Genomic DNA, 10,000 nt, shown 5'->3' with positions numbered 1-10,000 from the left:
TCGGTTCACGTCATGCATCGGTATCTTAAATCGCGCCGTAAAGTCGTTCACGTCATGCATCGGTATCTTAAATCGAGCCGAAAAGTCGGCTCACGTCATGCATCGGCGTCTTTTTTTTGTGCCACCGATGCATGACGTGAACGACCCTAGGGCGCGATTTAAAGCCATACCGATGCATGACGTGAACGACTTTTCGGCTCGATTTAAGATACCGATGCATGACGTGAACGACTTTACGGCGCGATTTAAGATACCGATGCATGACGTGAACGACTTTACGGCGCGATTTAAGATACCGATGCATGACGTGAACGACTTTACGGCGCGATTTAAAGCTATACCGATGCATGACGTAAACAAGATCACACCGATGCAGCACGTTAACATTAAAGCCCGCCTAATCCGATCGATGGAGGCCGTCTCGAGTGTCCAACTTGCTCACAAGAGCCGAGAAACAAACCGATGCATCACGTAGACAAGATCGTACCGAATGTTAACACAATCCAGAAGGAAATAATCTTAGATGAATATCGATTCTGATTATTGATTTTTCTTTCGCGATATTGATAGAAGACATCTGAATGAATTTCGAATTAATTCCGAAATCAAAAAAATATTTTCAATAAATTTTTTTTTCTAGAGTACCTCGGTCTTTTCTATTTTTTTCCAAGTTTCGTACGTCAATCAACATACATCCCAGAAAAAATCATCTCTCTAACTATCCTGGTTCAAAAGTTGTATCGGAACATTTCACGTCGAAAAAGAACATAGGCGAAAAAGGACGTGAACATTATTCCTTATAAAAACCAAACCCGACCATGGATTTTGATTCTGATTGTTGATTATCGCTATTAGAACACATTAGGAGGCAACCAAATCAAATTTGAGAAAATTCCACGATCAGAAAATTTTTTTCGAAAAAAAAAAAAAAATTCGAGAACACCTCGGTCATGGCAAGTTATTTCCCACAATCCATTCCCCAATCAACGTACATCCCAGAAAAAATCATCTCTCTAACTATCCTGGTTCAAAAGTTGTATCGGAACATTTTCACGTCGAAAATATATCTCTAAGTCCAGACCGATGCACCACGTAATCTCGGGCAGACCGATGCACAACGTAAATGACGATCGGGACCGGGGCGATCGGTCGTATCTGACACCGCCGGCTCGGTTCTAACATCGTCAATGAGTCGGGGTTGAAAAAAAGGACGTGAACATTATTCCTTATAAAAACCAAACCCGACCATGGATTTTGATTCTGATTGTTGATTATCGCTATTAGAACACATTAGGAGGCAACCAAATCAAATTTGAGAAAATTCCACGATCAGAAAATTTTTTTCGAAAAAAAAAAAAAAATTCGAGGACACCTCGGTCATGGCAAGTTATTTTCCACAATCCATTCCCCAATCGACGTACATCACAGAAAAAATCATCTCTCTAACTATCCTGGTTCAAAAGTTGTATCGGAACATTTTCACGTCGAAAATATATCTCTAAGTCCAGACCGATGCACCACGTAATCTCGGGCAGACCGATGCACAACGTAAATGACGATCGGGACCGGGGCGATCGGTCGTATCTGACACCGCCGGCTCGGTTCTAACATCGTCAATGAGTCGGGGTTGAAAAAAAGGACGTGAACATTTTTCCTTATAAAAATCAAACCCGATCATGGATTTTGATTCTGATTGTTGATTATCGCTATTAGAACATATAAGGAGGCAACCAAATCAAATTTGAGAAAATTCCACGATCAGAAAATTTTTTTCGAAAAAAAAAAAAAATCGTAATCACCTCGGTCATGGCGAGTTATTTTCCGTATTTCATTCCACAATCAACGTACAACATAGAAGAAATCATCTCTCTAACTATCCTGGTTCAAAAGTTGTATCGGAACATTTCACGTCGTAATATCTCGCCAAGTCCAGACCTCGGCGATAGGTAGTATCTGACACCGTCCGCTCGGGACTGACATCGACTTGGACTCGGGCTGATGATGGGGAGGCGTTTAAGGACGTGAACATTTTTCCTTATAAAAATTAAAGTCGACAATGAATATTGATTCTGATTACTGATTTACGCTTTAAAAACACATTAGAAGGCAACCAAATCGAATTTGAGGAAATTCCACGATCAGAAAATTTTTTTCGAAAAAAAAAAAAATCCGAAAAATATTTTTCGATTCCTATTACTGATTTACTCTTTTAGAACACATTAGGAGGCAACCAAATCAAATTTGAGAAAATTCCACAATCAGAAAATTTTTTTCGAAAAAAAAAAAAATTCGAGGACACCTCGGTCATGGCAAGTTATTTTCCACAATCCATTCCCCAATCGACGTACATCACAGAAAAAATCATCTCTCTAACTATCCTGGTTCAAAAGTTGTATCGGAACATTTTCACGTCGAAAATATATCTCTAAGTCCAGACCGATGCACAACGTAAACTAGGGCTGAACCGATGCACCACGTAATATCGGGCAGACCGATGCAGAACGTAAACTCGATCATACCGATGCTTCACGTAATCTCGATCTTACCGATGCACCACGTAAACAAGGGCAGACCGATGCAGAACGTAAAGTAGATCTTACCGATGCACCCCGTAATCTCGATCTTACCGATGCACCACGTAATCTCCATCTTACCGATGCACCACGTGAACTGGATCTTACCGATGCAGAACGTGAATTGGATCTTACCGATGCACCACGTAAACTCGATCATACCGATGCACCACGTAATCTCGGGCAGACCGATGCACAACGTGAATGACGATCGGGACCGGGGCGATCGGTCGTATCTGACACCGCCGGCTCGGTTCTAACATCGTCAATGAGTCGGGGTTGAAAAAAAGGACGTGAACATTTTTCCTTATAAAAATCAAACCCGATCATGGATTTTGATTCTGATTGTTGATTATCGCTATTAGAACATATAAGGAGGCAACCAAATCAAATTTGAGAAAATTCCACGATCAGAAAATTTTTTTCGAAAAAAAAAAAAAAATCGTAATCACCTCGGTCATGGCGAGTTATTTTCCGTATTTCATTCCACAATCAACGTACAACATAGAAGAAATCATCTCTCTAACTATCCTGGTTCAAAAGTTGTATCGGAACATTTCACGTCGTAATATCTCGCCAAGTCCAGACCTCGGCGATAGGTAGTATCTGACACCGTCCGCTCGGGACTGACATCGACTTGGACTCGGGCTGATGATGGGGAGGCGTTTAAGGACGTGAACATTTTTCCTTATAAAAATTAAAGTCGACAATGAATATTGATTCTGATTACTGATTTACGCTTTAAAAACACATTAGAAGGCAACCAAATCGAATTTGAGGAAATTCCACGATCAGAAAATTTTTTTCGAAAAAAAAAAAAATCCGAAAAATATTTTTCGATTCCTATTACTGATTTACTCTTTTAGAACACATTAGGAGGCAACCAAATCAAATTTGAGAAAATTCCACAATCAGAAAATTTTTTTCGAAAAAAAAAAAAATTCGAGGACACCTCGGTCATGGCAAGTTATTTTCCACAATCCATTCCCCAATCGACGTACATCACAGAAAAAATCATCTCTCTAACTATCCTGGTTCAAAAGTTGTATCGGAACATTTTCACGTCGAAAATATATCTCTAAGTCCAGACCGATGCACAACGTAAACTAGGGCTGAACCGATGCACCACGTAATATCGGGCAGACCGATGCAGAACGTAAACTCGATCATACCGATGCTTCACGTAATCTCGATCTTACCGATGCACCACGTAAACAAGGGCAGACCGATGCAGAACGTAAAGTAGATCTTACCGATGCACCACGTAATCTCGATCTTACCGATGCACCACGTAATCTCCATCTTACCGATGCACCACGTGAACTGGATCTTACCGATGCAGAACGTGAATTGGATCTTACCGATGCACCACGTAAACTCGATCATACCGATGCACCACGTAATCTCGGGCAGACCGATGCACAACGTAAATGACGATCGGGACCGGGGCGATCGGTCGTATCTGACACCGCCGGCTCGGTTCTAACATCGTCAATGAGTCGGGGTTGAAAAAAAGGACGTGAACATTTTTCCTTATAAAAATCAAACCCGATCATGGATTTTGATTCTGATTGTTGATTATCGCTATTAGAACATATAAGGAGGCAACCAAATCAAATTTGAGAAAATTCCACGATCAGAAAATTTTTTTCGAAAAAAAAAAAAAAATCGTAATCACCTCGGTCATGGCGAGTTATTTTCCGTATTTCATTCCACAATCAACGTACAACATAGAAGAAATCATCTCTCTAACTATCCTGGTTCAAAAGTTGTATCGGAACATTTCACGTCGTAATATCTCGCCAAGTCCAGACCTCGGCGATAGGTAGTATCTGACACCGTCCGCTCGGGACTGACATCGACTTGGACTCGGGCTGATGATGGGGAGGCGTTTAAGGACGTGAACATTTTTCCTTATAAAAATTAAAGTCTACAATGAATATTGATTCTGATTACTGATTTACGCTTTAAAAACACATTAGAAGGCAACCAAATCGAATTTGAGGAAATTCCACGATCAGAAAATTTTTTTCGAAAAAAAAAAAAATCCGAAAAATATTTTTCGATTCCTATTACTGATTTACTCTTTTAGAACACATTAGGAGGCAACCAAATCAAATTTGAGAAAATTCCACAATCAGAAAATTTTTTTCGAAAAAAAAAAAAATTCGAGGACACCTCGGTCATGGCAAGTTATTTTCCACAATCCATTCCCCAATCGACGTACATCACAGAAAAAATCATCTCTCTAACTATCCTGGTTCAAAAGTTGTATCGGAACATTTTCACGTCGAAAATATATCTCTAAGTCCAGACCGATGCACAACGTAAACTAGGGCTGAACCGATGCACCACGTAATATCGGGCAGACCGATGCAGAACGTAAACTCGATCATACCGATGCTTCACGTAATCTCGATCTTACCGATGCACCACGTAAACAAGGGCAGACCGATGCAGAACGTAAAGTAGATCTTACCGATGCACCACGTAATCTCGATCTTACCGATGCACCACGTAATCTCCATCTTACCGATGCACCACGTGAACTGGATCTTACCGATGCAGAACGTGAATTGGATCTTACCGATGCACCACGTAAACTCGATCTTACCGATGCACCACGTAATCTCAATCTTACCGATGCACCACGTGAACTGGATCTTACCGATGCAGAACGTGAATTGGATCTTACCGATGCACCACGTAAACTCGATCATACCGATGCACCACGTAATCTCGGGCAGACCGATGCACAACGTAAATGACGATCGGGACCGGGGCGATCGGTCGTATCTGACACCGCCGGCTCGGTTCTAACATCGTCAATGAGTCGGGGTTGAAAAAAAGGACGTGAACATTTTTCCTTATAAAAATCAAACCCGATCATGGATTTTGATTCTGATTGTTGATTATCGCTATTAGAACATATAAGGAGGCAACCAAATCAAATTTGAGAAAATTCCACGATCAGAAAATTTTTTTCGAAAAAAAAAAAAAAATCGTAATCACCTCGGTCATGGCGAGTTATTTTCCGTATTTCATTCCACAATCAACGTACAACATAGAAGAAATCATCTCTCTAACTATCCTGGTTCAAAAGTTGTATCGGAACATTTCACGTCGTAATATCTCGCCAAGTCCAGACCTCGGCGATAGGTAGTATCTGACACCGTCCGCTCGGGACTGACATCGACTTGGACTCGGGCTGATGATGGGGAGGCGTTTAAGGACGTGAACATTTTTCCTTATAAAAATTAAAGTCGACAATGAATATTGATTCTGATTACTGATTTACGCTTTAAAAACACATTAGAAGGCAACCAAATCGAATTTGAGGAAATTCCACGATCAGAAAATTTTTTTCGAAAAAAAAAAAAATCCGAAAAATATTTTTCGATTCCTATTACTGATTTACTCTTTTAGAACACATTAGGAGGCAACCAAATCAAATTTGAGAAAATTCCACAATCAGAAAATTTTTTTCGAAAAAAAAAAAAATTCGAGGACACCTCGGTCATGGCAAGTTATTTTCCACAATCCATTCCCCAATCGACGTACATCACAGAAAAAATCATCTCTCTAACTATCCTGGTTCAAAAGTTGTATCGGAACATTTTCACGTCGAAAATATATCTCTAAGTCCAGACCGATGCACAACGTAAACTAGGGCTGAACCGATGCACCACGTAATATCGGGCAGACCGATGCAGAACGTAAACTCGATCATACCGATGCTTCACGTAATCTCGATCTTACCGATGCACCACGTAAACAAGGGCAGACCGATGCAGAACGTAAAGTAGATCTTACCGATGCACCACGTAATCTCGATCTTACCGATGCACCACGTAATCTCCATCTTACCGATGCACCACGTGAACTGGATCTTACCGATGCAGAACGTGAATTGGATCTTACCGATGCACCACGTAAACTCGATCTTACCGATGCACCACGTAATCTCAATCTTACCGATGCACCACGTGAACTGGATCTTACCGATGCAGAACGTGAATTGGATCTTACCGATGCACCACGTAAACTCGATCTTACCGATGCACCACGTAATCTCAATCTTACCGATGCACCACGTGAACTGGATCTTACCGATGCAGAACGTGAATTGGATCTTACCGATGCACCACGTAAACTCGATCTTACCGATGCACCACGTAATCTCAATCTCACCGATGCACCACGTGAACTGGATCTTACCGATGCAGAACGTGAATTGGATCTTACCGATGCACCACGTAAACTCGATCTTACCGATGCACCACGTAATCTCGATCTTACCGATGCACCACGTAATCTCAATCTTACCGATGCATCACGTAATCTCGATCTTACCGATGCAGAACGTAAACTCGATCATACCGATGCACCACGTTATCTCGGCAGACCGATGCAGAACGTAAAAAAAAAGCTTACAGCACGCGGTGTTCCCAAGCGGTCACCCATCCAAGTACTAACCGCGCCCGACGCTGCTTGGCTTCAGTGTTCTGACGAGAACTGGCAATTTCAGCGTGGTATGGCCGTAAACAACATATATTGCGATATTTTCTATGATATCTCACTTTTTGGGAGCGGAAAGGACGTGAACGTTTTTCCTCATAAAAAATGAAATAACTTTTGGATATTAATTCTGATTGTTGATTTAAGCTTTAAGAACACATTAGGACATATCTCAATGAAATTTGAGGGATTTCCGAAATCGAAAAATATTTTTCGAAAAAAAAAAAAAATCCCAGAAGACCTCGGTCATCTCAAGTTTATTTCCATATTCTATTACACAATCAACGTACATCACAAAAGGAACCATCTCTCTAACTATCACAGTTAAATTTTTGTATCGGAACATTTCACGTCGGAATATCTCGCTAAGTCCAGACCGGGGAGATCGGTCGCATCTGACACCGTCCGCTCCGGTCTAACATCGTCTTGGAGTCGGGGTAACGATGGAGAGGCGTTTAAGGACGTGAACATTTTTCCTTATAAAAATTAAAGTCGACAATGAATATTGATTCTGATTACTGATTTACTCTTTTAGAACACATTAGAAGGCAACGCAATCAGATTTGAGGAAATTTCAAGATCAGAAAATTTTTTTCGAAAAAAAAAAAAATTCAAGAACACCTGGGTCATGGCAAGTTATTTCCCACAATCCATTCCACAATCAACGTACAACATAGAAGAAATCATCTCTCTAACTATCCTGGTTCAAAAGTTGTATCGGAACATTTCACGTCGAAATACCTCGCCAAGTCCAGACCGGGGCGATAGGTAGTATCTGACACCGTCCGCTCGGGACTGACATCGACTTGGACTCGGGCTAATGATGGGGAGGCGTTTAAGGACGTGAACATTTTTCCTTATAAAAATTAAAGTCGACAATGAATATTGATTCTGATTACTGATTTACGCTTTAAAAACACATTAGAAGGCAACCAAATCAAATTTGAGGAAATTCCAAAATCAGAAAATTTTTTTTCAAAAAAAAAAAAATCCGAAAAATATTTTTCGATTCTGATTACTGATTTACTCTTTTAGAACACATTAGAAGGCAACGAAATCAAATTTGAGTAAAATCCAAAATCAGAAAATATTTTTCGAAAAAAAAAAAAAATTCGAGAACACCTCGGTCATGGCAAGTTATTTTCCACAATCCATTCCCCAATCAACGTACATCCCAGAAAAAATCATCTCTCTAACTATCCTGGTTCAAAAGTTGTATCGGAACATTTTCACGTCGAAAATATATCTCTAAGTCCAGACCGATGCAGAACGTAAACTCGATCATACCGATGCTTCACGTAATCTCGATCTTACCGATGCACAACGTAAACTAGATCACACCGATGCAGAACGTAAACTCGATCTCACCGATGCACCACGTGAACTGGATCTTACCGATGCAGAACGTGAATTGGATCTTACCGATGCACCACGTAAACTCGATCTTACCGATGCACCACGTAATCTCGATCTTACCGATGCACCACGTGAACTGGATCTTACCGATGCAGAACGTGAACTCGATCTTACCGATGCACCACGTAAACTAGGGCTGACCGATGCATCACGTAAACGACGATCGAGAGGCGCGAAAGGACGTGAACGTTTTTCATTATAAAAATTGAAATAAATGATAAATAATGATTCTGATTGTTGATTATCGTTTTTAATATGCATTAGTAGGCAACCAAATGAAATTTGAGGAAATTCCGATAACAGAAAATTTTTTCGAAAAAAAAAAAAATTCATGAAATCCTCGGTCATCGCAAAATATTTACCATATTCTGTTCGATAATCAACGTATATTTAAGAAGGAATCATATCTGTATCTATCTTGGTTCAAATTTTGTATCGGAACATTTTGACCAAAGTCCGAGCTTCGGCCGAAACAGACACCGCTGACCTGGCCTATCGATCGACCGAGAGTCGGGGATAGAGCGTAAGTGTTGTCTGGAGGGGAACCCTGTGCTCTCCTGACATATATAGGGAAGGTGGTCGCGTTGGGCGATGCAGAACGTTTGGATCGGGAATTATATTTTTGGTTCAGCTATTGGAATATGGTTTATTGTTGGTATATATTGGCGAAATAACGTTCTTACTGACTGGGGATATTCATAAAAATGAGTCCGGAGATTTTCAGATCGAAGTCCGAGTGATCCGACTTGGAAGGCGTGTTGGGTGGGTCGAGATGGCTTAGATCGATCAGACGAGGCGGGCTAAGTGTTGACGTCATGCATCGGTCCATTTTCAGATTGAGTCCGAGTAATCCGACTTTGAAAGAGTGTTGGGTGCGTCGAGACTGTTTAGATAGATCGGACGAGGCGGACTAGGTGTTAACGACATGCATCGGTATATTTTCTGATCGGAGTCCGAAGAAATCGGCCCTAGTAGGCGCAGCGGACGGTCGAGACGGCCTCGGTGGGTCGGATCGATCGGGAAAAGTTTGCTAAATCGTGTCTGGAGGGGAACCTTGGGTTCTCCTGACATATATAGGGGATAAGGTTTGGGTGAACGATTCTTCACGTAAAAGTTGAGTAATTTATTTTTCGATAAGCTTTTGGATATTGATGAGAAGTATATGTATATCTTCGATTAAAAGAATTCTTACCGTCTCGATGTATATTATATTAGATATATAAGAAATAGTTAACGTGATGCATCGGCCGATTTCCGGATCGGAGTTCGAGAGATGCGACTTTCGATGCGCGATGGGTGGATCGAGACGGCCTAGATCGATCGGACGAGGCGGACTAGGTGTTAACGACATGCATCGGCGGATTTTCTGATCGGAGTCCGAAGAAATCAGCTCTAGTAGGCGCGGCGAACGGTCGAAACGGCCTCGATCGATCGGACGAGGCGGACTAGGTGTTAACGACATGCATCGGCGGATTTTCTGATCGGAGTCCGAA

General features: G+C 41.2%; 1 non-coding gene across 1 annotated transcript; it reads right to left on the bottom strand.

The window, feature by feature from the left end:
* Positions 1–7,000: 7,000 nt before the first annotated feature.
* On the bottom strand, positions 7,001–7,119 carry LOC123688338. The gene has a single exon (XR_006749866.1). It is a non-coding gene; the product is annotated as a 5S ribosomal RNA (ribosomal RNA).
* Between the last annotated feature and the right edge of the window lie 2,881 nt (positions 7,120–10,000).

Source organism: Harmonia axyridis, chromosome X, assembly GCF_914767665.1.
Source record: "Harmonia axyridis chromosome X, icHarAxyr1.1, whole genome shotgun sequence".
Lineage (NCBI taxonomy): Eukaryota > Metazoa > Arthropoda > Insecta > Coleoptera > Coccinellidae > Harmonia > Harmonia axyridis.
This window is presented reverse-complemented; position numbering and strand designations above follow the sequence as displayed.